This window comes from Desmodus rotundus, chromosome 2, assembly GCF_022682495.2.
Source record: "Desmodus rotundus isolate HL8 chromosome 2, HLdesRot8A.1, whole genome shotgun sequence".
NCBI lineage: Eukaryota > Metazoa > Chordata > Mammalia > Chiroptera > Phyllostomidae > Desmodus > Desmodus rotundus.
In genome coordinates this window covers 102,636,508-102,661,212 of record NC_071388.1, presented here as the reverse complement: position 1 = coordinate 102,661,212, position 24,705 = coordinate 102,636,508, and the positions used below count along the sequence as shown (strand labels likewise).

Sequence of the window (24,705 nt, the reverse complement as noted above, 5' to 3'; positions counted from 1 at the left end):
AAAATAAATAAATGCCACATCCCATTACCTTCCTTGCCTTCCAAACATTGTAGGTACAAACAGCACTCATAAAAGTTGAAGCCTTTCCCAATATGGTCCCATGGGTGTAACAAAAAGTTCACTTTAGGACATGTTGTGTTTGGTGTGCATGAGAACCCCCAGGTCAGCGTGACTGGAGGGAGTTGGAAATGCAGGCTAAGCTCTGGAGGAGTGTTGCTGAACATGGGTCCAGAGACTATCAGGTAGATGCAAAGTAAACCCTGAAAAGGAACAAAGACATCGAGGGGAGCAGGCTGAATGAAAGGAGACCCAAGGATGAAATTACGTGTGTGGATACGGGTGTTAACCATTGTAACTAATCTTCCTTCTACTATGTTCTGGTAAAATTTAAGTCTATTTTTATCCTAATCTGCATATTCATTGCCTTTTTGTGTTCCATGACTACACTCCTCCCCCGTCTGCTCTTGCCAAGGCTTTGAATGGCCGACTCTTCCAACCTTCACTCATGCTTCCGAGGCCCTACCCCACCTGATCTGATGTTACCTGGAAGCCTCTGCTTTGAAGGATCTTTCTCAAAACTTAGTACCAAGAATTAATAAGACCCCCTCCCTCCAGAGGTCAGCCCAGGTAAGCAGGGCACAGGAAGACAGCTCGTTGTTGGTGTTTTGGCCACTCAGTTCCCATGAGCAAGCAGATCACCCCTGTGTGAACCAGGGTGTCTTCATTATTTCCCTAGCACCCCTAATAATGCTCAAGACCCAATCTACATTTCATCACATAATTTTTCTTTTAATTTATCGATTTTATAGAGAGAGGAGGGAGAGTGGGAGAGAGGGAGGGATGCTGAGCCATGCTGGCCAGGTCCATACTGTATTTTGGAATAAAGAGAGAGAAACATTGATTTGTTGCTCTACTTATTTCTGTGTTCATTGGTTGATTCTTGTATGTACCCTGACGAGGGATTGAACCTGCAACCTTGGTGTATTGGGTGATGCTCTAACCAACTGAGTTACCTGATCAGGGCCATAATTTTTTTTTCTTGAATATATATGTGTATATATATATGAAGAGAGATCACAGTATTCTTTATAGATCTATTTGTGTAGGTAGATCTATAGACAGAGACACACACGTAGAGGATTGGCTTCTAAGTAGGACTTACTAGCATATTAAAATGTCGGTCAAGCCTGATAGAAACCCCGATGTTACCCCTTGTCTTTGTGTTGCTGTGTTCATTAGGTAGGGATGACTGTGAACAGTGGCCCTATTGTTTAAGTCCAAGCGGCAGCCCCTTGTGAGGTCTAATTCCTGGTCCATGACTTAGCAAAAGCTCAGGGATTCCCACCTCTGCTTCCCTCCACCTCCCAGTTCTCTGAAAAGTCACAGGAAAGGACTGTGTTCTCTGATTAAGAACTGGCTCATCGACCCTTGAAACAGATCTTGTTCTTTCAATGATAGGGTTCCAGAGTCTCGAGCTAGAAATGAGCTTAGAGATGATACCCGCTCATTTTAAAAATGAGGAAACAGGACCACAGAGGGGAAGTGACTTGCTCACGGTCACACGGCCAGTGAGTGCGGATTATTGGCTTTTGAGCAGTGTTCCTGTTACTGAACAGAAGTGGGGTTCGGCTGCCTGCCACCACCTACAGCCAAACTCCAGAGGCAGAGGTTGGTGGGGAAGGAAAGAGGTCTTTATGAAAAGGTTGCACAATTAGGGAGAACAGAGACTTTCAGTCTCCAGGCTCATCTCTTCTGCAAAGCACAGACAAAACCCATGTGTTCCCCAAAAAGACCAACACTCAAAACAATGCCCAGAATTCTGCTCCATCTTTATCTGTCCTTTGGACCCTGTGTCAGCTAAGTGGGTTGTTGTCCAGCTTCAGGCTTCCTCCTGGGGTTCACATGTGGGGCTGGCCCCACCATTTGCTACATGGCTTCCATGGCCAGCTGGTCTGGCAGGCCCTGGCCTGCACATCCGTGAAGTGCGTCCAGAAGAGAGTGTGTCTCTGCCTTTCCTTGATTTAAATCTCCCAGCTGAAACTTCTGAGCACTCCAGGAAGGTCCAAGCCCCCCAGCCAATCCCATCCTTCACCGAGGCTAGACTGACAGGGCAGCACCTACCCCTGCCACCATGTTGACCTCTGGGTCACATGCGGCTGTGTCTTCTGGGACTGGAAGGGAGTAGGAGGGCTTTTAGCCTTAGCCAGACATTTCACTGGCCTCATACACGCTCAGCACCATGACTTGCTCCTGCCGCATCTTCACCCGGGTGGGGGATTGGTCATGCGTCACACTGGCTTGTTTCCCGAGGCAGCACAGTCTCACCCACACTGCCTCTGAGTTTCCTACGGCCCCTTGCTCTCTTGGGGCACTGGTCAGGTTACGCCGGTATCATTCCTTCCTTTATGTACTTTCTTTCCATATTTGTCTCCTGAGCTAATGGGCCCATGTGGCTTGCCCAAACCTCTCTGGTGATCACATCTCACCACCTGCTCAGTAGCCAGGGAGGACTGAAAGGGGGTCCCTTTCAGTCCTCCCTATACCAAAAGGAGTCCCTATACCAGGTCAGAGGGTACACTGAAAGTGTTTGTGGGGAGGTCACAGGAAAGCAGTCGGGTGAAATGCAGGTTTGGGGTAAACACTGCATTTTAACCATCAGGGACTTCGGTGTTGCAAACACTCTAGAGTTCCCCCTAAACATGAGCCTGTGTATATGACACCTTGGCCAGTGAGCAGGAAGCCAGTGATACCTGTATCTTAACAGGTGGCCTGAGCCCCAGAGAACTACACACAAGCTGAGTCACACAGCATGGGCTGGACCAGGTCTGGGAGCAATGGATCCCGCTTCTCTTGCTTGGCCCAGCCCGCAGGGAGACCCCTAAAAGCTTTTTAGGGGTACCTATGGAGGATGGGCAGGGAGTTTCTTTAGTTGTTGGCAGAGCCTTGGGAATCCTGTGACCTCCCCACTATGAGCTCACCAAGCCTTCGTGACATCTGAGCTCTGACCAGCTCCTTTTCGGGCTCAGCTCATGTTCCTCTCTGGGGGATGTGCCCCAGCGTGGAGGTAACTGAAGACCCCTGTCTCCTATTAGAGATGGAAACTGAACCATAGCTTTTGGTGGGGCCCCGGATATTCATGACAGGGCCACTGCCCAGAAGTACAACAGAGAGCTCCGGATTATGGAGAGCAAGGGATGTGAAATCTGGGACTCTGTTTGCAGCTGCTCTTTGCAGAACTCAATTGATTTGTTTGCTTCAGGGCTCTTGGACCTACTGCTTCTCCTGCCTGAGGGGTCTCAGCCCCCAGAGCCATCTCCTTTATCGTAGAACTGTGCTCACAAGCTCATCTTGGCCATAATCCTCTGGGAAATCTCTGAACTCCAAATCAACGTGCCTCCGGTTCCCTAACTCCCTTAGAATTAGCACCAGGTACTGAAATTGCTGGTTTCTCTGTGTCTGTGGTCAAGTTTTATAAATGTCCCATGTGTTTGAGAAGGACCCGTCTTCTTCAGCTGTGGGTTGCAGGGTACCGTGCAGGGACATCATATTAATAAGCTTCAAAGGGGTTCAAAACTTCTTCCTTACTGATTTTTTTGTTGACCTGACCTATCAATTACTGAGAGAAGTGCATTAAAATCTATTTCAATGTCAACTTGCCAGTTTTTCTTTAGAGTTTTGTCAATTTATGCATTGTACAATTTGAAGAGATCCCATTTGGTGAATTCAGGCTTTTAATTTTTGTATCTGTAATTGAAACTTTTATCAATATGTTATGATCCTCTATTGTAATTATACTCTGATTATCACCCCCCAACTAACATATGAGCATTTTAAAATTATATGTGATGAGAACATTGAAAAAGTTCAAGGTTTGGTATGGATAAATTACAACTTAATTGACATCCTCTATCCTTGGACACATAGTCTTTCTAATTTTCCACTTTTATCAATCACACTGTAATGAGCATCTTTGTATACAATTACTTCTGATTATTTCCTCTGGGTAGAGTCCTATTAGTGGAATTCCAAGATCAGGGTAGATGAGCATTTTAACAGTTTGTTGTAAATGTTGCTCCTTTGTGGCAGTTGATCGAATTAGAATTTTCAGTGTGAAGTCGCCCAGTTGATGCCTGTCGGGCTGTCTGTCCCTAAAATTTCTTGGTGTTTCTGGCTTGGTCTTTTTTGTCAGTAGGCATTCCCATATTTGTACACTCGGGGGAACAATATATGTAATTTAGAACTTATATTATTCCTATTAAATTTCACTATTATATTTGGTTGGCCCTTCGCTCCCAACCTGCCAACATCCCCCAGCCTCTGACTTAGCAGTGGCAGCCACCGCGATGGGCGCCACGTCTTCTGTAGCTGTCCTGGGGTCAGGATGAAAATGATGGCAGAGCCTCACAGGGATATACCCCTCCAGCATATCAAGTTCTTTTCCAATGAAACTAATAGTTACAGTGTATTAAACATTTACTGTGCTTTAGGCACTACCCTACTCATTGGATCGTCACAGCAACCCCCAAAGGTAGGTATTGTGGTCTCCATTTTAAGATATGGAAATAGGAATTCTGAGAGAGGAACTCTGTCTAACTGGTCACCCTGCTCGGAGTGAGCAGAGCCAAGATTCCAACCCTGGACTTGGGTTCTGGCCTGTTGCCCAGCCAGCCAGCCCTGCTCTGGAGGAATCTACCACCAGGTGGCAGTAGAGCCAATGGGTCCAGGAAGAACTTCTGGCTTGAAATCTGAAATTAGTGGCAAAATTGCATTTTTTTTTTGCCTATAAAAGTAACACTAACTCTTCTTGACATGCCTAAAATAGATTTTTCAATAAAATAAACATTAACCCAACAGGCACATTCCTTGGGGTAAAAAGATAATAAAGTAAACAGACCTTTGAACTTGGACCTTTCTGGTCTAGATTTCATCAATATACATAATTCCTCAGGGGAAAAGTTCTGTTCCTTCCTCACCCACACTTGAATGATTCTTCCTTATTTTCTGCCCACTCTGCTGCCTCTGCCCACTGCACTGGTGCACCCCTAAGAGGAATCAAGGCAATAGGGTGATCCTCAACTGGGAGAACTCACCAGAATCTGGGGCAAGGGATTACAGAAGGGAACCTTGGTGGTCCATGAAAGCCCTCCACCCATCTGCGCTTTCATCTAGCCAGCTCGTGAGGAAGGACTTTCTAAGAGTCACCAATCCCTTCCATTTCTTCAGTCTCCCAGCCACGTTTTGAGGTTTTTCTGCTTCTTAAAAAAGAGAGAGAGAGGTTTTGGTCATTCTTTTTTGAGTTCCTGAACAAGAACGGGGCCATGCTTGTCGATTTCCCTGTTGGTCCGCAGCACTTTTTTTTCAAATCTTCTGAACAAACACGTTTGTATTGTCTAACTGCGTTATGTTTCAACAGAAGTAGAACATACAGATTTTTTCTTTAGCGTTCCACTATCCATCAGTTCTGCCTGATGGTCAAGTGTTGAACTCCAGGCCACGCCCAGCGGTGTCCCTGGCTGCTTGCTGATTATTTCCCAATCCCTGGCCTTGGGTCTCTGTGCGCCACAGGCAGAGGCGGGTTTGTGACCAGAATTAAGGACCTCCAGTGGGGCTGGACCTGGAGAAGCTGCCAGGACTGGGGCTCCGGGCTGCAAATTCGAGGTTCTGAAGTCAAGTGTCAGGCCTGGTTTGACTCATGACTCCACCTTTGACAAGTTCTGTGATTTTGGGGAGCTGCTTAAGCTTGCTAGGCCTCAGTTTCCTAAGGGGATAAGTATAGCACCTGCTGTGCAGAAATGTTGTATTAGATACAATAATGCACGTCAGGTGCTTAGCACAGCACCCAGCACATGTCCTAAGTGCTAAGTAATGTTGGTTGGCTATTGTTCAATTAGGGAAGGGGTCAGGGACAGCTCCCCGAGTCCCGGACCATTACTGCTGATGAGCCCATAGATACCCTCATGGTCTATGTTGTGGTCTGAATGTTCATTACCCTGAAACTCATGTGTTGAAATCCTAATGCCCAAAGTGATGGTATTAGGAGGTGAGTCTTTGGTCCTGAGAATGGAGTCCTCATAAATGGAATGAGTGCTCTTATGAAAGAGACCCTGCAGACTGGCCTCCCCTCTTCCACCCTGTGAGGACACAAGAAGGTGGCCTTCTGCAGCCTGGAAGAGGGCCCTCACCAGAACCCAGCCGTGCTGGCGCTCTGATCTTGGACTTTCAGCCTCCCAAACTATGAGAAATAAATTGCTGTTCTTCTTCTTTTTTAATCTTTTTTTAAGAAAGACTTTATTTACTTTTAGAGAAAGAGAGAGAGAAAAACATTGATGTGACAAGTATCAGTTGGTTGTCTCTGGTACACAGACCCTGACCAGGGACCAAATCCACAACCCAGGCATTTGCCCTGACTGGGAATCAAACCCCACGACCTTTTGGTTAATGGGAAGACATTTCATCCAACTGCAATACACCAGTCAGGGCTAAATTGCTGTTCTGCATAAGCCACCCAGGCTGTACTATTTTGTTACAGCAGCTTGAAAGAAGTAAGACAGTTCAGTTATCTCAAATAAGCAGATGTCTTGCTTTATCAGCTTGAATGAAAATAAGGAACTTAAAAAAAAAATCCTCACCTGAGGATGTTTTTTATTGACTTTAGAGAGAGGGGAAGAGGGAGAGAAAGAGAGATGTGTGAGAGAAACATCAACTAGTTGCCTCTTGAACGCGCTTGGACCCAGGATTGAACCCACGCCTTAGGTATGTGCCGTCACTGGGAATTGAACCCACAACCTTTTGGTATACAGGATGATGCTCCAACCAACTGATCAATCTGGCTAGGGCAGGAACTATTTTTTAAGGTCCAAATAAGTGATTCCAAACTCCTAACGTACTACTTACTAATAATGTCCTCCCATTATTTGTCAAGTATGCCTCAAAAAAGCTTAAAGGTAATACACTTTAAAATTAAGAAAGTGTCCTCCCAATTGTGAATCTAGAGACCCCTGAGTGCTTCCCAGTCATGGTCACTTCACCTCTGAGGATTTACAAATAGGCCAAAAGGGCCATTCTTCATGTGGCTTCCTGAGGAGGGAGGTAGCCCAGCAGTACAAGGCCATGTCCACTCAGGAAGCTCCTAGGCCCCTGCCTCCCAGGCCACAGGTGTTTCTCAAGGCTCAGGACTGTTGCGAAGGCTCCTCTGTCTTCAGGGTTATGGTCAGCCTAGGGCCAGCGCTGGCTCCTATGGCGATGGTGTTCTAGAGACTCAGTTCTTTGAACTTAGGTACACACAGGCTGTGCTAATTCTTCTCACAGACTTGGAGAAGAATCTCTGAGAGTCCTTGGCATCACCTTGAAGCTGGAGGTTGTGTCTCCCTGCAGGTGCAGCAAAGAGCTAATGGCAGCCCCATAGCATGGCAAATCTCCCTTCCACCTTGCCGGGATCAACTCACTGCTCTCCCCAAACCTTCAAGTCCAGTTCCCCAAATCCCAGGGGAAGTTCTTCCTCTTCTAGTTCCAAGGGCCACCATCATTCCTGCCCTAGATTCCTCTTCCAGCAGGGTCTCCCACTTCCTTCAGGAGAAACCACCATCCTGTTGCCCCAGTATTTAGATGAGAAACTGAAGCTCAGTACGCACAGCTGGTCCATGGGCCGAGTCCACATGCCCTGACACCCAACTTAGCCTTTTCCGCAACCACGATCAGCCCGTGTTAGAACGGTGAAGCTGGGAGGAAGAGATAGAGGTCAAGGGTCAGGAACAGGTCAGTTAAGTCAGGGTACCTGGAACTGTTTTGTGGCAGCTGAGTGTGCAACAGGTGGGGGTGGAAGTGATGAGGGGGCGAGGCCCACTGGATGCTGGTTTTCATGTTTAGCAGAACTTCCCTCAAGAGCTGTGCAGTTCGGTGCTTAATGAGTCAGAAACACTTTTCTGAGGACCAGAAGGAAATACCCAGTGCTGGTTTATGGGTCTGTAGGGCTGTTTCAAAACCAAAACCAAAACCATGAGGTCTGGGGACTGTGAATTCCATTCATTTGCATATGAGCTGCCATTAATTTGTAGATTGAATTTGGGGTCCTAACAAGCAAACATAAAAATTAATTAACTAAATAATGCAAATTTCTGCAGTAGCTCTCAGGACAGAGAGCTATTACTTAATGAGGGAGCGGTGGGAACCCAGGAATTGAAAGTCAGGTTCTTTGTTTCCTGGCCAGCTGCATAAACACGCAGAAGCAAATAACACAGAGAAACTTGAGCACAACAACGCCATCCCAGAAGCCTGCAGGCGGTGGATGGGATTCACCAGGAGTGGTCAGAAACCAGAGGCCCCGTCAACCCTGACCAGGTAAGGCCTGAGCTCTCCGTGCAGGAAAGCCGCAGGCACTTTCTGTGGGGTGCTCTTCCCTGCCGGGACCTGGGGCAGCTGAAGTGCCAGATACCAGTGTGCCTGGGTGCCAGTGGGCAGTGGGGGAATTAACTCCACTTTGAGCTTGGCGTAGAAGTGTGACGCGTCCCAGCTGCTTGGAGCACATTGTCACAGACCCTTAGAGAAGGAGTCTGGAGAAGGGGACTGTTGCAGGGGGTGGTGGGTTTCAGTGTGGAGCCTGGACAGGCAGCTTCCGGGTGACTCTGATGTGTGTTCCAGTGTGAGACGCTCTGCCCTAGGCATCCTAGGACTGTGGTAGCTTCATGGCTAAGAGTGGACTTTCCACAAGCAGGCCTGCGTCCCAATTCTGGCTTTGCAGTGAGTGGGATGAGGGTGAGGCCGGGGGCACCTCGGGCATAGACGGTAAGAAGGCTGAGTCACTGGGTCTCGAAAGCAGATCGGCACCTGAGCGTGAGGTGCACCCTGGCTCTAGCCGCCTGTATTGCCTCACCCTTGAACGGGGCCCTGTCTTCCCACTGGGTAGGGAGGGATGCAACCTAAGGAACTGAGTTCTGGTTCTGTTGGTCAGAGGTGGAGCCTGGGAATATGCATTTTTATGAGTTCCCCAGTTATTCTGACAGCCAAACATCAGGGTTACTAGTTTGGCCACTCTGAACTTCAGTTTTCTAGCCTGTGAAACGGGAGTGCTGTCTTCCCCAGGGGGTGTTATAGGAATGCAACAAGACCATGCAGGTAAGGCAGTTGGGACCCAACTAGCATACAGAAAGCACCAGCAACGGTTGTGAGAGGGGAGTTCCCTGGTTACTGTGTGTTTGGAGGGGAGGGGCGGAAAGGCTTCCCTTCCTCCCTGCATGTTGTGATTGGCCTTTTTCCCCCCTGACTGATTTCATTCGGTGCAGGAGGGGCACCTGTGTTAGCCCCTCCTTTACTAGGAGTCTGGTTTCCGATTCTTGCCACAGGACTGGGACGGTATGGACGCCTTCTAGAAGGGGAGCTGTAGGTTGTCCGACACAGTGACATTCTGCAGAGGCCTGGGGTGCAGCAGCATGTTGTCCTCTGAGCCCTGGGAGGAGAGTCAGTGTTGCTCTTGACACAGAACATATGAATCAAAGTGAAAGAAAGGGAACCGACATCTGTGGGTACCAGCCAAGTGCGGATGTGCTGGCCCTTGTCTCTCTCGGTTCTCATAACCGCCTGTGAGGCAGGTATTACCGTCTTCCAGGTCTGAGGGAGGAAGAAACTGAGATGCAGGCGTTCGCCTGCTCCAAAGCCCAAGCTCATTGCCCTACACAGTGGTGTTGATGTTGATACTGTGCTCGGAGGAACCCAGGCCATTTAGGTCACTTCGGAGAGCGCTCCAGGGGCGAGGATGGGTCCCCTGGCTCAGCTGGGACCCCCCACTCCCTCTTCAACTATAGCCCAGCCTTTCACTGGTTTGGGCCTTCAAATAAGATTCTGCCGGGATTTTCTGGCTAAAATAAGTTTGGAAAAGAATCTCTGTTCTACACCATCCACCTGCCCAAGACTCTCAGGTGCCAGTGTCTGCCCCAGCCGACCCTGAACTTGGTGCTGCACATTCAGTGTGAGGCTCCTTGGGCCTCCGCTTTACCGGCGGGCTTAACAGGAAAGATGTCAGACATCTAAGTGAGCGTGAATTTGTATCTTGTATCTTGAATTTACCAAGGAAATTTTAAGAACTGGTTCCATACCTCTTGGACTCCTTGGGCAGGTCAGGGATGTATGTGTGAAAATGGGTGCAAAGTGGGGGGGAGAAGATGGTCTGTGAAGCGATCTCCTCAGAGAGATCTGCTGGTGTGCCGAATCCCTCGTCCCATCCAAGTGGGAAGGAAAGGGGAGCCATCTGCTTCACCTCAAACCTAGGGGGAAAGGGTTCCATGGGGCCACTTGGAGAGGTTACCGAGTGTCTCAGTTATAATCCACTACAAAAGTTAGTGCCTTCAAACAATAATCACTGATTTGTTCACAATTATACAACGTGGGCCAGGCTCAGACAGGACAGTTTGTCTCTGCCCCATGAGGTATCAGTTCCAAAATGATTCAGTCACCTGGCTGGCAAGGTGATGCTGGCTGACAGCTAGGAGGGCAGCTGGGATTGTTGACTGAGGGGCTCCGTTCTTCTCCCGCTGGTTGCCCAGGGTTCCTCGCAGCATGGACCTGGCTGCCAACAGAGAGGGCGGGGAAGCTGCTGTTCCTCTTGAAGGAGTCGAGTCCCCTCTAGCACGTGCTGTCGGTTAAGCAGTCACAGGCTAGCTCCAGTGCAAGGGGGTGGAGTAATCGATTCCACTCCTTGAGAGCCACGGGGGCTTGCATATGGAGAAAGAGAAGGACGATGATGGCCGTCTTTGGAAGGTGTGACCACACCACAGGACCTCTGGGTTTGAGAGGGTGTGTGGAACCTGGGGTCTGCCCCTCTGTCTGGAGTATGACAGACGGATATGCTGAGTCAGGGCTTTTGAAGTGGAGCCAGGAGCTTGCTGGGGTCTTAGGATCACCGTAGACTTCATTGGAACAAAGGGAAGTGTGAATGTTTTCCATGGAAAAGAAGTGAGCCAAGCAAAGGAGCAAGCCTGTGGGGCCTCAGCGAGAAGCTGGAAGTAAAGATGTCACAAGTGACCATTCAGAATACAGATGCATCACATGGGTCTAGGGGACGAGGGGAGAAAGGCCCTGGGGTGGGAGGCTCTGAGCAATCTATAAAACCCACAACAGAAAGTCCGCTTCAGTTCTCTGCCAGGCCAGATTGCTGTACACAGCTGTCCAGCCAAGTAGCATGTGACCAGTCCCCTGACCTCATCTTCTGCCTTTTCCTCAGCTGGTGACGATGGAAACAGCCACTATGGGATGGGAGGGACAGAATTCGGGTGGAGGAAGAAAAAGCCTTTCCCGGAGGCCGGAGCACCAACCGCACGCCTTGGCTGTATGAGAGGGAGAAGGCTTTCCTTTAAGTGAAGACTGCAGAGTGACTAATATGTAACCACTGAATGAGGTAGTCCTCCTGACCTGAAGTGACGGCAGGGCTCTTTGTCACCTAAAACTGTGCACACAGAAGTTATGAGGCCCACTGAGTTTTCATCCTGTAGCAGAAGAAAAGCTTTCGCACTGAATGAAGTTTACAGGGTCGTGGGAGACAAAAATAGTTTAGGTGGTAACAAACCATGCCCTCTCATCACTCAGATACAATCCATGAGTTGTGCCACCGCAGATCGCGGACTCGGGTCTGCACCGCTTTCCACAGCCAGAACACCGCGTGACGCCGGAGCCCAAGGCCACACTGTGGAGCAGGGACGGCCCCAAGTGTTGTACACGCGGTTTGTTCCTGTGACCTCGCTCTGCTGAGGGGAGACGGGCTCAGCAAAGGCGGAAAGGGTGTTCACGTCCCTGCGGGGTGTCAGATCCATCAGACAGGGGTACTGTCTCCAGCGCTTCTGGACCTTGGGCCCTGGCGGTCTCTTCCATCTCTGTCTGTCCTGGGTCTTGGGCCTGGAAATGACTACACACTTCCCTCGCAGATATGTCCTTGGACTTCTGTGCCCACAGGCCAAGATCTTGATATTGCCTGGGTTCCTGGGCTGCTGTGGACAGCTGTGGTTTTGGGGTCAGTAGCTGGTAGTAAGAAAATTATGGACACATTGATAAAATACAACCCAGAATTTCTAGGTCTAGTCATGAAAGCAGAACCTCTTCATGGGAAGAGGGCAGCTGGACCCTGTGTCTCCAAGTTGCAGCCAGAGCCCAGCTTCCCCGATGAGTCCCTTTTCAGCCCCGCCGCCTCCAGCTCACTGCCCCTTGATGCCCCGTCCAAAGTGGGGCGCGCCACCTTCTTGGCAGTCTGGAGGCCTGAGGCGAGACGAGCCCACTGAAACAGGCTTTATCAGTCTCACAACATCAATCTGCTTTTCTTTTTTTTCCTATAATGTATTTTATTGGAATCCTTTTAATAAAACTGACTACTTGTTTAAGACAAAGAAGTGAAAGCTAAATGATATTTAAGCTCCTCCAAATTTCAAGGCAGTTTTTTTCACCACTAAGTCGACAGCTGCTCACACTGGCTAATGCAGGAGGTTCCTAGGATCTGCCCAGCACCAGACAGAGGGCATGCTTTGTGTCCACAGAAGGCACAGTAGCCCGAGAGAAGGACCGTGCCTCCTCCTGTCATAGCCCGAAGTGGCAGGAACCGTTGCCCAGCCACCCCACCATGTCCGCAGCCCTTGGCCACCACCGGCAACCTTGGGCTTCCAGTCAGTCCCCAGTTTAGTGGCGACTGTGGGAAGGGGCGCCGCCCCGGCTGGGCTTCCAGAGCTCATGCTTCATTCGAGGGTGGCACTCTGGTCTATGCCTTAAGGCCGCCAGGGCGACCGCAGCCACTCCACCCCGCACAATCCACTCACCCGCCTGCGAGAATCAGGCCCCCCAGCAATTGCACAGAGAGCCCGTCTGCTGTTCATCGTGTCAAACCCACGGTGAGGTGTTTGAATACCCTTCTGTTCGTACGCGGGATTTTTGCAAACTTTTCAGCAGAGGATATAATCCCTAAATTCAACCTCTTCTCATTATGTAATGAATATTTATGACTTCAGATGTAATAAACTATTATTTGAAAAGAAAAAGATTGGGACATGCAAATGAGCCATGGACACAGAGAGTCACACGGAAGCAGCGATCTGGTTCCCACGGCAGGGCTTACTTTGTGACTCTTTCCGGAGGTCCCTCTCTCTGACCCCAGGCCTCACAGCTGCACGAGGTGGACACTACCATGGTTCCCTATACCAGGGAAGTCCAAGGTCAAGACAGTTAGGCTCATGGAAAAAAGTGGATTTCTCGCTCCTGCCTGCCTAGGGCATCATTTAATAATTCATTTTCTTAAATAAAGGATCTCTCTTCCCAGAGGGGATTAGCCCTTGGAATGACTTACTATTTCAAGTCAGTCGGATGTTGGGGTGCCTCTCTCCCCACTCCAGGAGGTTTCTGGATCAGGACCAGATTATATTTCAACACCAACCCCCAGATTAATATAGCAAAGAATCATAAATCAAACACAGCCGTCAAGCTTGGATCCACATTTTATTAAACTTTTAAGTGGCCAATAAAATCGTCTAGGATCCTTCCACTCACTAGTACTATTCACCAAATGCTGGTGCTTCCCAGCCACACTGCATGCTTGGAAGTTAGGTACAGGCTTGTGTGGTGGTTTTAAAATATCCACATGTTCTTTGATGCTCCTCCCTTCAGGAAGTGGAGCTTGGGCTAGAGTTATTGACTCACAATAAATAGAACATTCTGGAAGTGATGGTGTATAACTTCTGAGACTGGGTCATAAAAGGTTTTGTGGATTCCTTCTTGGGCTCTCTCCCAACTTGTTCATTCCAAGGGAAGCCAGCTGCCCTCTCAGGAGAACACTCCAGCAGCACTTTGGAGAGGTCAGTAGGCAAGGAAGCAAGGCCTCCTGCCAACAGCCAGTCCTGCATTGCCGGGAGTGCTAGTGAGTGGCAAATCCCCCAGCCCCTGTTGGGCCTCCAGATGCTTATAGCCCTATGAAAGACCCTGAGCCAGCGCCACCTAGCTAAGCTGCTCCCAGATTCCTGACCCTCAGAAACTGTGTGAGATCATAAATGTTTATTGTTTTTGACAACAATTTCTTTTAATCCACACCCAAGGATATTTTTTAATTATTGATTTTACAGAGGGGGGGGCAGAGTGATAAAGGAATAGAGGAACATTAATCAATTGCTTCCCGTATGCGCCCCAACCAGGGATCGAACCCGCAGCCTTTTGGTGTGTGGGATGATGCTTCGACCAACTGAGCCACCGGCCAAGGCAACAACAAGTTTGGGGGCTACTTGTTATATAGCAATAGGTAACTGATACAGTCTGTGACTTCTTTGTGTCCTGTGCATCATGGACAATGGTATCATGTGCCATTTCCAGGAAGAAGCCTTAAGAACAAGGTACAATCCACATCTCTCTTTTTCCAGTCAGGTGCCAGATGGCAACTGCTTCATCAGCCTGGCCCTAAGTGAGGACCATATCTGGGTCAGGTCCAAGCCCAGGAAAGAAGACACAGGCAAAAGGGGAGTTGAGGAGAGTTTACTGAAGGGACCATCCACAAAGGTGTGGTCAGGCTTAGCAGAAACCAAGAAGGGATGGAGAGACCTAGCAGGGCTGTAGCCTTCCGTAAAAAAATGTAATCTCTGACAATCAGCATTCTTGCAAGGAGGGCTTTGGAGGAATGATGCCCCACCTTCCCTCCTGCTGCTGCTTCCCACTGTCCAACCCATGTAAACACAAGTATTGGTTTTGCCGGTATTTAAGTGATTTTAAAAATGGTACCAAACAGTTCAATATTTTAGCTCTTTAGGGATGCAATTTGTAGCTTACTCATTCTGATGGTTCATTGAGAGGGAATTTTTCTTAAAATAGCTGTACTGCTGAGGCCGTTCTGAGGTTCTTTTACGGACAAGAGGGCCAGCATCTGCTTGAGATACTTTTTCACAATGAAGCATTTTCTTCCCTCGTAAATGGAGCCATCCAGGTGCCTGCTGGCCTACCCACGGCCCGCACTCTGACAGTCCTGCCCGCGGAGGTTGTGGCTTCCAGTTTCAGGAGAATATACTTTCCTGAATGGTCTTGGGCTTTCTCTCCCTCTGTAAACATGTGTAATGGCTCCACCCAGTCCTAAAATCAGCCGGAGGATTTGCGCAACTACACTCCACCCTCCAGAGCTGCTTTAGTGCAGGGAAGGCTTTTAATACCCAGGAGTCCTGGCCAGAGAAAGGGCCGACTGAATAGCAGTGAGTTTACAGGATCAAGGACTGTGTGCAAAGTCCCTAGAGTGTACGCACTCTCCCACAGAGCCCGTGCCGAACTGGAGGTTTCCAGCCTCTCAGAACTTTGTTGTTCTAGTGAGCTCAGCCCTGCCGAGCATCAGCCACCCAGGCATCCCCTCCCTGGCACTTCGGGTGGGTCATGATTGATCATGGGTGCTAGAGCTTAAAAGATCCTTCCCAAGAAATGAGTATTGGCTATTGCCCAATGTGGTGACTCTTGGTGTTTGCAGCTGGGTAGAACAGTGGGTTTCTCTGCTGGCTGTGCAAAAAGCCCAACTCATAAATATTCACAAAGTAATGCCAACTTTTTTGTTTTAAATACCTGTCAACCAGAATTTATATAGATGGTCTTCTCTATAAGTTAGAAGAATATATGATGTTCTTTCCTGAGACATCTAATACTGGAAAGAAGCAGTTTACTAATCTAGACTCTGGAAGTACTGGCCCAACATCAAATTAAAATAATGGCGTGTCTGTGGTGGTGGGAGGCCCGAGGCAGCTGGCCACCGGGCCCGCAAAGAGGATAAGCGTAAATACAGCCCATCTTCCTGGAGAGCCAATTATGTTAGAATTTGGAGGAGGGGGTGATGACACATTTTTATCTATAACACACTATGAAACAATCTATAAAATTCACATGGAATTTAAATATAAATTGCAAATCTTTGAAGAAATTTTAGCTTACAGCTGGCCTCTTTGGGCTCCAACCTCTTCTCAGCCACCCCTAGCTTGTAATCACGTGAGAGGGTTTTCATGGTGAAGCCAAGGAAGCACGGGACCTGACAGTGCCTTGCCGGTGGCGGAGTCCACAGATTAGAAGAAGACAAAACTACAACCAGAAGATAAAATATTGGGACCCCACTTTCAGCTGTTTGCATAAAAGCCTTCCCCCGCTTAGGAGCAGGTACCTCATGGCAAGGAGCTTTCATGGCAGGTTCATAGAGAGTGATCCAGGCAAATGGGTTTAACAGGATTTCTTGATAAACTGTTCAAACACAGTAAAGGGTCTGAGCACCCAATTCCAAATGTGTATAGGGTATTTTCCCCAATACAAACAAGTAATTCTCCAACACCAGCTCGGTGTGCCATAATTCAACTCAATTCTGGTTCTTTCTACCCAGAGATAGTATCAGATCCCACAAGGTTAAGGCCTCAGGCCTACAAGACTGTCTGCACCCCCTTCAGATGCCAGTTGCAAGTCCAGGTTGTCACCTGTGCTTCTGACCAGCTGACTATAGATGGGAGGTTCCAATGACCCCCCTCCTTGGGTTGGATTAATGTGCTAAAGTGGCTCACAGAACTCAGAGAAACAAAGTTTTACTTACTAGATCACCACTTTATTATAAAAGAATATAACTCACGAACAGCCAGATGGAAGAGAGGCACGGAGCAAGGTGTGAGGAAGGGGTGCAGAGCTTCCATGCCCCCCTCGGGCACAGCACTGTCCCCAAATCTCCACGTGTTCACCAGCCTGGGAGCTCTTTGAACGCCCTCCTTTTGGGGTTTTATGGAGGTTTCATTACATAGGCATGATTGATCAAATCACTGGCCCTCGGTGATCAACTTCCAGTCCCTCTCCTCTTCCTGGAGGTCAGGGGTAGGATGTTCCAACTTCGTTATCACATGGTTGGTTCCCATAGTAATCAGCATCCCCTAATCTTTAGGGGGTTTCCAAAGTCACCTTATTAACATAAACCCAGCTGTGATAGAAAAAATCTTATTATAAATAGTAAGACATTCATTTCACCTTTATGACTCTGAAGTAATTTTGGGAACTAAGGATGAGAGACTAAATGGTATAACTGGAAATGCTTCTATCAATCTCAGTAAATTCCAAGGGTTTGGGGAGCTCTTGCCAGAAACAGATGAAGACCTAATATACGCTTCTTATTATGACATCACAATATCACAGATAGTCTTCGGTGTCCCTCAGCACCCTTTGTAGAAGGGTGCACATTATACATTTCTGCTTGATTTTATTTAGTTTCTATTGATTTTTAAAAAAAAATTTATTTACTTACTTTTAGAGAGACAGGGAGGGATGGAGAAAGAGAGGAGAGAAACATCGATGTGGGAGAGAAATGTCATTTGTGCCTCTCATGCGCCCCCAACTGGGGACGTGGTCCTACAACCCAGTCATGTGCCCTAACTGGAATTGAACTGGTGACCTTTCACTTTGCAGGATGATACTCAACCAACTGAGCCACACTGGTTGGGGAAATTTTTGCTTGATTTTAGATGCCACAGCTGACTCCACAGAAGAATTAGAATTCTTTGTCTTAGGAGAACCAAGATGGCGGCGTAGGTAGACACACTGTGCCTCTTCTGCCAGAACTGACAGAAAATCAAACAGCAAGGAAGTCCGACACCAAGGAGATAAAAAATAAACATTCATCCAGACCAGTAGGAGGGGCGGAGACTGCAGCCGGGACAGAGAGGACTCATGTTGCCGTGCGGGGACCGAGACTGGCGACTGAGACTGGAGGAGTGTGGGACGAATGGGGCAGACAGTCTGACCACTAACAGACACTGCGGCCCCACATTCACGCACCGATAAACCAAGAGGGCCAGACTCAGAGTGGCGGAGAACAGGGCAGGCAGAGCAGCGGGTATCACCCCGTGGCCCCACATTCGCGCACAGATAACTGGGACAAATGGCGGGGAGCGAAGCAGACCACGCAACCCAGGGCTCCAGCGCAGGGAAATAAAGCCTCAAACCTCTGATTGAAAACACCCGTGGGGGTTGGGGCGGCAGCTGGAGAAACTCCCAGCCTTACAGGAGAGGTCGTTGGAGAGACCCACAGGGGCCTAGAGTGTGCAGAAGCCCACCCATTCGGGAACCAGCACCAGAGGGGCCCGGTTTGATTGTGGGTAGCAGAGGGAAAGACTGAAATCTGGCAGAGAGTGGAGTGGGTGCCATTACTCCCTCTCGGCCCCTCCCCCATGTACAGCGTCACAGCGCAGCAACCAGCATTACCATGCCGGGGGAACACCTAAAGCTCCACCCCTTTAAGTAACAGACGCGCCAAGACAAAAAAAAAAAAAAAAAAAAAAAAAAAAAAAAGGCCCAAATGACAGAACACTTCAAAGCTCCAGAAAAAATACAACTAAGCGAGGAAGAGATAGCCAACCTATCAGATGCACAGTTCAAAACACTGGTTATCAAGACGCTCACAGAATTGGTTGAATTTGTTCAAAAACTAGATGAAAAAATGAAGCCTATGCCAAGAGAAACAAAGGAAAATGAGCAGGGAACCAATAGTGATGCGAAGGAAACTGGGACTCAAATCAATGGTGTGGACCAGAAGGAAGAAAGAAACATCCAACCAGAAAACAATGAAGAAACAAGAATTCGGAAAAATGAGGAGAGGCTTAGGAACCCCCAGGACATCTTGAAACGTTCCAACATCCGAATTATAGGGGTGCCAGAAGGAGAAGAGGAAGAGCAAGAAATTGAAAACTTATTTGAACAAATAATGAAGGAGAACTTCCCCAGTCTGGCAAAGGAAATAGACTTCCAGGAAGTCCAGGAAGCTCAGAGAGTCCCAAAGAAGCTGGACCCAAGGAGAAACACACCAAGGCACATCATCATTACATTCCCCAAGATGAAACAGAAGGAGAGAATCTTAGAAGCAGCAAGGGATAAGGACACAGTTACCTACAAAGGGGTTCCTATAAGACTGTCAGCTGATTTCTCAAAAGAGACCTTACAGGCAAGAAGGGGCTGGAAAGAAGCATTCCAAGTAATGAAAGGCAAGGGCCTACATCCAAGATTACTGTATCCAGCAAAGCTGTCATTTAGAATGGAAGGGCAGATAAAGTGCTTCTCAGATAAGGTCAAGTTAAAGGAGTTCATCATCACCACGCCATTATTATATGAAATGTTAAAGGGACTTACCTAAGAAAAAGAAGATAAAAAATAGGAACAGTAAGAATGACAGCAAACTCACAGTTATTAACAACCACACCTAAAACAAAAACAAAAGCAAACTAAGCAAACAACTAGAACAGGATCTGAACCACAAAAATGGAGCTCACATGGAGGATATCAACAGGGGAGTGGGGGGGAGGGGGGAAAGGTACAGAGAATAAGTAGCGTAAATGATAGGTGGAAAATAGACAGGGGGAGGGTAAGAATAGTGTAGGAAATGTAGAAGTCAAAGAACTTATAAGTATGACCCATGGACATGAACCATAGGGGGGGAATTTGGGAGGGAGGGGGTGGGCAGCGTGGAGTGGAGTGAGGTGGGGGAATGGGACCACTGTGATAGCATAATCAATAAATATATTTAAAAAAAGAATTCTTTGTCTTATTGGACAATGAAAATTATGTAACTTATTTTGTTCCTTTTTGTTTCATTGCCAGACATCTTAGAACCAAACATGCTAGGTCTTATAATATGTTCAGCTCTAATGCCAGCAAATGCCTGCCCCTTCTGTCTCCTTCAGGTGGACTTTGAGCTGTTCCATTCCAGAATGTCATCTTTTTCCGTGTTGTAAACAGTCAGCAAACTCGGGAAGCAAACAGGGCTCACATTTTAGTGTGAATAGTTTTTCAATCAGCCTTTGAAAGGTCATGAGTAATTTACAACCAAAATTAAGATACAAGACCAAAAGCTATTAACAAAGACTTAAAGACAAGTCAAGCACTAGAGTAGAACAGATGATGGATATCATTTTTTCAAAAAGGAAAATCTAGGCAAATTCACATTGTTTGCTATTGTAAATGATGCTGCAGTGACTACCTATGAGTATAAGGCTCTGATTCGTTCTTTAAGGCATATTTCTGTGGTAGGCTCTTCCACAAGCATGAGCAGAGCAAGGATGATGGGCCAAGTTCAAAAGGTCACCAGGACAGAAAACCCCTAGCAGCGGGCAACACTGGGAAAACAAGGACCTCACCCCCAGGGTAACCTTCCCTCCCCTAGCACATTGCTGGTCGTGTGGTTTAGACCCCCTGACCTTTCATATCGCTGGTCATGTGGTTTGGACCCTCCCCCGACCTTTCCCCCCTGGCACATCTCTAGTCATGTGGGAGACCCACTTGGAGGAGGAACAAGGAGCCAAATGGTGGCCTCATTTGACTCCCATGTGGGCCCTTGCATGACAACTCCCTTAGGCATTAACCCCGAGGCATAACATCTAGACCTCAGCTGTGTTCAGCTCCAGGCCCAGAAAAGCAGCAAAACCGGACAAGTGATGTCATGGCTGTCATGAGGAGCAGCTGCACTGACTAATGTAATGACCCCTGCCCTGGCGCCAGCCAATCAGTGGAGACCACGACTCTGAAAGGATGCACTTGGAAAGCTGATGAATATTCTGTTGGATCCTCTTTTGAGACCTCCAGATAAATACTTCCAAGCTGGGGAATCCAGTGCAGCCTTCTCTATGCCCTTTCCTTTCCCCACCCCCTCCCCCCACTGTGGATTTTCCTTGCCTCTTTCTTCTAAGCTGCAAGGGCCCTTCTTTTGCCTCTGTAAATTGTTCCTTGGGTACATTTCTTCAAATGCTGTGACTTTCTAAGTAAACTGTCTTTTGTGGTTGAGTCTTACCTCTGAGTTCTTTCTTAGCCAGGACTCAGGTACCGAGGTTGCTGTACCAAGGTCTGGTCTGACTCCGCCAGTAACAACCGGTGCTGTTCTCACTGCCAACACGTCTAGAAGTGGAATTATTGTCCATATTTTGTAATTATTTCTGAGGACAAATTAATTTGCTGTGTGTCTATTAGGTTGCTTTGGGTCACAAGGGAGGCAGTACAGCACTGTGGCTAAGAGTGTGGGTTCTCGACTGCCTGGGTTTGAATTCTGGTTTCACCACTGAGGAGAATTAAAGGCAGGCCATTTGCCCCCCAGTTCTCTTCAACACTAAATGGTAAACACAATGGTCTACTTTGCAAAAAATACATAGAAAAGAAAGAGTGAGGGAACATAAAACCTAGAAAGCATAAAACAAAATGAAAGAAGCAGACCCAATAAAAGCATTCTGAAAACAAATGTAGATGACTTAAACTTGTCTTGAGTAAAAGACAATGATCCTCAAATTGGATGAGAGGTTGATTGGTTCCTTCAGCTGTTTACTGTGAAATCTTGTCACCACCCCCTGCCCCCCAACCTACCCCTGCCACTGCTCTTGTCAAGCCATGTAGATAGTCCCTAAGTCTTATGGAGTCTTTTCAGCCCTTGTCTTTCTTAACCGCTTGGAAATATTGATGCTGTTAGTTACGCCTTTCCTCCTGACACATGCTCTTTTTCCAGCTTCTATAATGCTGCATTTTTTTGGTTTTCTTCCTAACCTCTGGCTATTTCTTCTACATGTCTTTTTCCTTTGCCCATCCCTTGAATGTTCATGCTGCTCCCCAGGAGTCTGCCCTAGGTGCTTTTCCTTCTCCCTTTATGTATTCTTTCTCTAATATCTCTATCACTCCCAGAGCTTTGATTAGGACCCCTCTGCTGATGGATCCCAAATCTAGAATTCCAGTCCAGGTCTCAGGAGAGATCCTGAGCTCCATATCTGTATCTCCACCTGCATATTGGATATTTCCATTTAGAAATTTTGTAGGAACCTTAAGCTCAGTGTTAAACAACTGAACTCATAATTTCCCTCATCTCTTTATCCTGTCACTAGTAAATGGCACCACCTCGTTGCTAAAGTCAGAACCTAGGATCCAGCTTTGACTCCCCTCTCCCTTATCATCCACATCAAATGAATCAGCCTAAAAAAATAAGCCTCTCCTAAATATTTTCCAAGTCCATTTGCTTCTTTGCATCCCCACTGCCAACACCCTCTCTGGCCTACCACCCTTTCTCGCCTGGGCTGTGGAACAGATTCCTAAAGGTGCCCCTACCTTTAGTCATGCATTGCTATACTCAAATGCCCACTGTGCTCCAGAGTGCTTCTTCTATAGCAAAACATTTGACCACAACGCTCCTATGCCTAACACCTTTCAGGGTCAAGGATCCTCCTGACCTGCCAGTGAAGTTTTTGGTTGTTGAGTGTGCCTTGCTCTTCTCACATTTAGGCCTTTGCACATGCTGTTCTCTCTCCCTACAATGTATTGTCAGTTCCTTTTTAGCTTAACTCTTCTCATTCTTCAGGTCTCAGATTAAATAGCACTTTGTCAGGAAAATCTAAAAAAGATTAGGTTTGTGCCATGTGCTTCCTTATCATCATACAATTTCTCTACCACTCCTCACAAAAGTGTCAACATTTCTTATGTAATCATCTTGTTTCCCTTTTGGTCCATGAAGATGGGAACTCTGTCTATCTTTTTCACCACCATGTGCCCCAGCATCTAACACTGTACCCAGTAATCATTAGTTGATCAGAAAATAGTTATTTTTAAAAAGACATTATTGATTTATTTGTAGAGAAAGGAGAAAGGAGGGAGAAAAAGAGGGTGAGAAACATTGTTATGAGAGAGAAACCTCAATCATCTGCCTCTTGCATGGCCCTAGATAGGGACCTGGCCCTCAACCCAAGCATCTGCCCCAATGGGGAACTGAACCAGTGATCTTACACTTCACAGGCCAGTGCTCAATCCACTGAGCCACACCAGCCAGGGCTCAGTAAATAGTTATTGAATATATGGACAGATACACAAGGATGAGTTCCCTTCATGTTGCTCAAAATGGGAAAAAAGTTGGAAAATACCTAATTTTCTAACAGGGGATAAGTCCAATGAAGTGTGACCTTTTATATGTTGAATTATCTATGCAATGTAGTCACTAGGAATATCATAATAAAATATTTAGTGACATAGAAAAGACATTTCTCATATATTGTTAGGTGAAAACAACAGTATAAGATATGTCTAGATGTATACATATCCCCTCGGAGGCCCCCCCCAAACTGTATTATTTTCTTGAGGGTAAGCGCCTTGTAGTACAGGCTTCCCCTGCTATGTGAGTGTTCTAGGAACCCATCTGTATTATTGTACCAGCTGGTGGTATTGTGAGAGGCTGCATTTGGCTTCAGTGAATTTTTTTGAAGTCTTTCAGCACATTTGCTCATTTCATGATGGTGATTTACGAGTGTACCTTCCCACACTGTGCTGAATGTTCAGTTTTTGACCAAAAATGGAATGACCCCTGTGCCCCACCCTCCCTATTCACCCAATCTAGCCCCAAGAGACTCCTTTTTTATTTCCCTGGAGGAAAAAAGTCCTCAAAGGGAAACGTTTCACTGATGTGGAAGAAGTGAAACAAACCAAACAAAAACAAAAACAAAAACAAAAAACAGTAGAAACACTAACAGGCATCCAAATTGACAAATTCAAAACTGTTTTGAGCAGTGGGAGAAAAAAGATCTCAATAGATGTATTTGTATCAAATGGAGAGTACTTTGAAAGTGACTCAAGTTTACACATGTAAGAATAAATAAACAATTTTTAATATATAAATTCCATTTTGGGGGCCTCCTTGTAATCACCTCACCGAGGTTTTTTTTTTAAAGAAAACTGAGATGTATTCACTCATCAAAAAATTCACCCTTTTAAAATATACAATTCAACATAAACAAAATAAAGATAAAAAGGATATGGTCATATCTATAGATGCAGAAAAAGCATTTAATAAAATTCAGCACCCATTTATGATTAAAAATTCTCAGCAAAGTGGGAATAAGGGAACATACCTCAACACAATAAAGGCCACATATGAAAAATCTACAGCCAGCATCATAATCAATGGGCAAAAACTACAAGTGTTTTCCTTAAGATCAGGAGCAAGAGGGATGCCCACTTTCACCTCTCTTATTCAACATAATACTAGAAGTCCTAGCCACGGCAATCAGACAAGAAGAAGAAATAAAAGGCATCCAAATTGGAAAGGAAGAAGTAAATGTCTTTATTTGCAGATGACATAATACTGCATATGGAGAACCCTAAAGATTCCACAAAAAAACTAATAGAACTGAGAAATGATCAGTAAAATACCATAGTACAAAATAAATATTCAGAAATTGGTTGCATTTTTATACACCAACAATGAACTATCAGAAAGGGAAACTAAGAAAACAATCTTATTCACAATTGCTTCAAAAAGAATGAAGTGTACAGCAAAGACAAAAATCACATGATCATATCAATAGATGTGGAAAAAGCATTTGATAAGATACAGCACCCATTTCTGATAAAAACACTCAGCAAAGTGGGAATAGAGGGAGCATTCCTCAACATAATAAAGGCCATATATCAGAGACCTGCAGCCAACATCATAGTCAATGGACAAAAACTTAGAGCTTTCCCACTAAAATCAGGAACAAGACAAGGACGCCCTCTCTGACCACTCCTATTCAACATAGTATTGGAAGTCCTAGCCATAGCAATCAGACAAGAAAAAGAAATAAAAGGCATCCAAATTGGAAAGGAGGAAATGAAACTGTCACTGTTTGCAGATGACATGATAGTGTACATGGAAAATCCACCAAAAAACTACTTGGCTTAATAAGTGAATTTGGCAAAACAGCTGGATACAAAGTCAAT

General features: G+C 46.7%; 1 long non-coding RNA gene across 3 annotated transcripts in view; it reads left to right on the top strand.

Moving 5' to 3' along the window:
• The window catches only part of LOC123478453 (uncharacterized), a 49,126-nt gene that overhangs the window by 5,071 nt on the left and 19,350 nt on the right, over window positions 1–24,705 (top strand). The window contains exons 2-5 of one of the 3 annotated variants that reach the window (XR_006653655.2): window positions 473–627; window positions 6,656–6,753; window positions 8,207–8,337; window positions 11,213–12,315. This is a non-coding gene — a long non-coding RNA (uncharacterized lncRNA). Of the gene's footprint in view, window positions 1–472; window positions 628–6,655; window positions 6,754–8,206; window positions 8,338–11,212; window positions 12,316–24,705 lie in introns of those variants that run through there. The other 2 variants (XR_011650874.1, XR_011650875.1) reach the window with 2 other exon arrangements.